Genomic DNA, 6,000 nt, shown 5'->3' with positions numbered 1-6,000 from the left:
TCAATGTATCTATGTACTGGCTCACTGGGAAAACTTCAGAAATTCATATAGACATGTGAGCTCAGCTACTCAGCAGCCCCTCTGCCTGAGTGATAATCCCTGGCATCCTGATACCTGAGTGCCAGACAGGTAGCCATTCCAGAAATAACAAACCCAGATCAAGACAAAAGGGTGTGATTAACTTGGCTGGGAAACAGGGAAATGTAAATATCTTTTTTGTTACACTTGATCAGTGTTTGGTGGAGGGCAAGGAGAACCATGGGGTAGGGTCCAGGATGCTCAGATTACTGCCACCCTTAATCTCAGGGCTGTCCTTTGAGCCCCATGAAGAGCAAAAGATTCCTGCAGGGGCTGGACTTGAAGACGCTTGTGGTCCCGTCTAACTTTGCAATTCCATGATTCTGTAATCTAAGGGAAATCATTTTTCAAGGGAAATCATTCTCTGCGCACTCAAACACAGTTCAAACACATTCAAAGGTTTTAATAAAAAATAATCTTTATTAAATATTTTCCCAGATGAAATACATTGTTTCCGAGAGATTTGCATGGGGAAATCTTTTCGATTCCGCAATAATAAGGGGCAGTGGGGTGAGGGAGGCCAGGGCCACATCCACACCATTTCATGCGCTATGAAGCCGCTTTAAACACTCATGGCTTCTTCCCCCAAAGAATCTGGGAGCTATAGTTTGAAAAGGGTGCAGAGAGTTGTTAGGAGACCCCCTGTTCCCCTCCAAGAGCTACAATTCCCAGAGTTCCCTGGCAAAAAGGGAACTCTACCCCTACCCCTACCCCTGACGCTAACCCTAACTCTAACCCTAACGCTAACCCTTAACCTTTAACTAGAGCTACAATTCCCAGAGTTCCCTGGCAAGAAGGGAACCCCAACCCTACTCACTGTTGTAAATAAAAATATGCCCTTTTCCCTTATGGGGTATCCAAGAGCCCATATAGAGTCCTTACATAGGTTCCCTATTGGTAGGAGAAAATAACAGAGGCCAACCAGAGAATATTGAGAAGCAAAGCAGCTAGTAAGCTGGATCTTTATTGATCTGTTGCAACAGGGTACTCCCCTCACACGCAGGAGAGGAAGAGGACCCCCAAAAATGCTGTGCAAGGGCTTATAAAGACTTTTGAAATTCCCATCCTCTAGATCAAGACCACCCCCAGAAACATTATGCATTCATCACAGAAGGGTGTAACCTAAGACCACCCCTCAGATAAGGCAGTCTAAAACAGAACATTTGCATGTTGTTTTCTCCTGTCGCTTTGTTTATTTCCTGTCTGGCAGGTTACTTGATTGGATTTCTTGGGGAGCCTGGGCAGTCTTTTGTAATGATAAGGCTCACACCCTTATTCAAACACAGATTAAGACAGGATTTGTGAAGGAAGAGACAATGGGGAGGCTTTTCCATTTTGACCATGCAGAGAAACATTTGCTCAGTTTAGGAATCAAAATGGTTCCAGGTTGGCTTTCCTGTGCTGATCTATGTACGTGTGGTTATGAACGTTGCCATATATCTAAGACCATAAAATTCCTATCACATCACTAACCAGAGCTACAATTCCCAAAGTTCCCTGACAAGAAGGGAACCCTAACCCTAACCCTACCCCAACTCAACCCTACCCCTGTCCTACTCCTACGCCTAAGCCTAAACCTAAGACTAAGCCTAAACCTAAGCCTAACCCGCCTAGCAACTCTCTGTCCCGTTAACCACCTACAGTTCCCAGAATCCCTGAGGGGAAGCCATTCCTGTTCAAAGTGTCTTCATAGCACTTCCTAATGTGGCCTAATGTTTCCTCCCTCTCTTTCTTCTCTCTCCCCACTGCCCCATCACTTGCAATGCAGCAGGTGTCCGCCTGCAGTCTCCCTTCAAAGCTCCTTCTCTCAGGTACGGCCACGGCCTTGTCCGTTGCTCACTGCCAATACTTCACATTCATTTCTCCGATGTAAATAGGGACGTCCTGCGGTTCTCTTCATGACTTTGGACTTGGGGAAAACCTCACCGGCTCCGGACATCCCTGTAAGGCAAAGGCAAACAGGTGACTGGGATGGCCCCCATCCAACAGCGTCCCACCAGACTCCTCCTCTGTTTGGCTGCCTGTTAACAAACAAGGCTTCCAAACCACTTTGCTTCCATCTCAGCCAGCGTAACCTCGCGGCCTCCACTAGCCTGAACGCAAACTGTTATGTACTGAGTTGAATAGGATCCAAACTGCAGCAGTCTGATTGGTCCTAGAACAATAGGATCCAAAAGGCAGCAGTCTGATTGGTCCTAGAACAATAGGATTCAGAATGCAGCAGTCTGATTGGTCCTAGAACAATGCAGCAGTATGATTGGTTGGCAGGAACCACCCAATCATGCTCCAGATAGAAGTGAATCCACAACCTGATTGGCTTACAGTAGAATTCCGGAATTAGCCAATCATGTGCAGCCCATTGTGTAAATAATGTATATAAAGCAGATACTTTGAGGGGACTTTCATTCATTCCTCCTCACCACTATGAGCTGAATAAAGAGCATGAAATCACTTTGCGACTCTGAGTATATTTCACAAACTCTTCCAACAACCACCCACCAGCTGCAGCCTCACCAGGTCCATTTCCAGACATCAACCAGCTTCAGAGCCGAATATCCATCGCCTTCAGGTGGCGATCCCACCAGCAAGTAAACTTTGTACTTGCCTTCTCCTTGCTCCACAGCATCCCAGCACCGGGCAATTGCCTCCTTCCGCTCGCCAGCTTGCTGCCACGGGGCAGGAGACCACCAGGGCTGAGTGCCACCGAGCTGCCCATTTCTCTCTGGGGAGGGCAACTGCCGAGGCTTGCGCCTTGGTCCACATTTATACCCGCTCAGCTGCCAAATGCTTTTGTGGCATCACAGTCAACCCACAGACAATGGCAGCAGCTGGGGAGGCATCACCATCACCCCCTCAGCCCTCACAATGGGGGGTGCAGCTCAGCAGCCACCACCCCCCACGTTGTGCCAATATCTGTGAAGGCCACACTGGAAACCCAAGGGGGCAGGAGGGGACATTTTTCAGCCCAGGGGCTGCATTTCCCTCCACACAACACTAGTCAAATGCACAAGCCTTATCTTTGCACAGGAAGCTGTGCAAGGAATGACACGCAGAGAGAAAGTTAGCATCTCAGTAAAAAAGCACTTTTTCACCAATCAGTCAGTCAATCAATCAATCATTTATTGTATTTGACTAAAAGCCATTACAGATCCAGTTACAAAAGCATCAAACCCTATGACCCAAACTATAGCTCCCAGATTCGTTTGCTCTTCCGATATCTGGACACTCCTTTTTCAGCTTGTCATAGTCTGCATTCACCGCATAGAACTGAAAGAGGGCAGCACGGTTAAGCGTTATCTCCAGCTTGGACTACTACCATGCGCTCTACGTGGGGCTACCATTGAAGGTGACTTGGACGCTACAACCTTTGCCTCAGTGGGGGAAAGGATCTCTAATCATTCAACTTTAATGGGCTTAAAAGCAATTTTGCAGAAAGAACCACAAGTCAATGGCTGAAACTCAGGGATCTATTCTGCTTACTCAGTCAGAGTTTAGAAGATTGAACTGGAGAGGAGAATGAAGAATCATAGAAGGAACCCAAGGGTCATCTAGTCCAACCCCAAATGCTGCGATCACACACACCAGGCCTTCCAATGCTGAAGCTTATTATTCCTCCCACCAAATGGCCATTATTATTATTATTATTATTATTATTATTATTATTATCCCATCTTCCATACATTTCAGGGATGGGGCTGATGAGAGTTGGAGTCCCAAAAATCTCTGCTGGACACCAGGATTCCCATTCCTGGCCTATAGGATAACCAGCATCATAACCCTAGTTAAGTATTTCGTACCATACCTTGTACTGGTCGTTGGGTCACAGCTTGTTCCAAGGCTCTGGGTTGCTCTTTTTGTCCCAGCCAGGCAGAGAAACGTGCCAAGAGGCAGACAGCAAGGAGTACATCTTTGTAAGAAGAAGAAAAACATACAGCATAAAGCGTAACGCTCTGTCCAACTGTTGGCACGGGGTTCTCACCAAATTTAACAATCATGGCCTCCTCAGTGCCACCAGAAGAGCACACTTATTTTATAATGTGGGATGTAAAAAAAGTCCATCCTACCACAAGTATTTGTAAAAGCCCTTTAAAGCCAGTTAACGCATAGTTACCTAAATGTAAGGGCAGCTTCTCACTGCCTTGCACCAGAGACAGCAGCAAGTTTGTGAGGCAGTGCTGGACAGAACTTGATGCTGGCAACCCAATCCTACACTTTCTCCATGACAGGCCCCTGCTACACTTTGTGCTTTCTGCACACACAGTTCATTGGCTTTACTCTCTTCCCAAATACTCGGGTGGCACAGTGGGTTAAACCACAGAGCCTCTTGGGCTTGCCGATCAGAAGGTCGGCGGTTCGAATCCCCGTGATGGGGTGAGCTCCCGTTGCTTGGTCCCTGCTCCTGCCAACCTAGCAGTTCGAAAGCACGTCAAAGTGCAAGTAGATAAATAGGTACCGCTCCTGCGGGAAGGTAAACGGCGTTTCTGTGCGCTGCTCTGGTTTGCCAGAAGCGGCTTCCACATGACCTGGAAGCTGTACGCCGGCTCCCTCGGCCAGTAAAGCGAGATGAGCACCGCAACCCCAGAGTCGGTCACAACTGGACCTAATGGTCAGGGGTACCTTTACCTTTACCTTTACCTTTACCGCTCATTGCAATGCCTTGGAATCAACTTGGCTGAGGAATGGCAATGCTTATATGGTTGGTTTTCTTACTCTAAAGCTAAGAAGCTGACGCTAATGTTTTACTGCGGTTTTATAATTTGTTTTATAACTATTATTATTATTATTCTACCTCTGGAACACAGCAGGCCATATTTTATTCAGGTGGTGCTTTAAGATGCAAAGAAGTGGCAAAAGCTCTGCCCCCAAGGAGCTTGCTGGCCAACCAGGCCACCAGTCCCTGCCACTGGGTCCCCAGACACTCTTCAGTGGCAGTGTTGCTTCTGAAAAGAAGCCAATCTCACTCCCATCCACTCAGGCCACGGATCCCTGTGGCTAATTCTGAGTTGCGTAAAGTGGTGGGCAGCTGCCACGGATGGGAGTCCAGCTTAGGCCCCATTCAAAAGCGCTGCCTCACATCCATCAGTGAAGGACAACCAGGGGCCACTGGGAGGCGGGGAGCACGTGACGTGGTTTTGCAGGGATGGCAGTTGTCAGCTCCATGCCAAGGGCTGATCCTGCCCTCAGGGGTGGCACTTACCTGACATCAGGGTTGCGAAGACAAGGCGCATGGTGCACAGGCCGGTCCCTCCGATTCCAATAAAGACGAACGGAGGAATCAGCTGTGATAAACAGAACGTTTTGAGATCAAAAGCTGAAGTTGAAAACCGGAATAAGTCGGGAGAGGTCAACTACGAATGACACCAGATTCAGGTGGAAGGCCATGTTGATCTGTCATAGTCATAATAAATAACAAGACGAAAAAATATTTTTTAATAATTCCAGTTGCACCTTAAAGATCAACTCAATATAAGTTTTCAAGGTATAAGCTTTCGGGTGTAATACACACTTTGTCAGATACTTCAGCCTTATAACTGTTGAAGACTGTTATGGCCAGTTGGTTCCACAGGGAAGGGCAAGGGATTCTTTTTTTTTATTATTTTTAAATATTTTATTACGGGTTTTCTTGTTTTACAGTGTAAGTATAATGCCTCGTATTTTTTTTTCTTCCATGTAACAATTTTACAAATCTGTTTCATTTGATGAGGCATTAGGGAGAGAAGAAAAGAAAAAAGAAAAAAAAAGGAAAGGGGGTGGAGGGAGGGGAGATGGATGGGGGTGGGGTCGGGTAGCGGTGTTTCTGTTATGCTTAATGTATGTAGAGTTTGGTGTCAGCGTGCTTGTGTTGTTCACTTGTGTTCCTTTGGTGGTGAGAGAGGTTGGGGTTGGCCTAGGGTGTGATTGTTTGTTTGTGATTGGCTGTGG

General features: G+C 47.0%; 1 long non-coding RNA gene across 1 annotated transcript; it reads right to left on the bottom strand.

The window, feature by feature from the left end:
* Window positions 1-474: 474 nt before the first annotated feature.
* Window positions 475-1,611, bottom strand: LOC310760999. Its single transcript, XR_014547167.1, has 2 exons — window positions 1,543-1,611; window positions 475-890 (listed from the first exon to the last, which is right to left on the bottom strand). It is a non-coding gene; the product is annotated as an uncharacterized lncRNA (long non-coding RNA).
* Between the last annotated feature and the right edge of the window lie 4,389 nt (window positions 1,612-6,000).

Source organism: Podarcis filfolensis (assembly GCF_964270895.1).
Source record: "Podarcis filfolensis genome assembly, chromosome: 4".
NCBI classification, from domain to species: domain Eukaryota; kingdom Metazoa; phylum Chordata; class Lepidosauria; order Squamata; family Lacertidae; genus Podarcis; species Podarcis filfolensis.
This window is presented reverse-complemented; position numbering and strand designations above follow the sequence as displayed.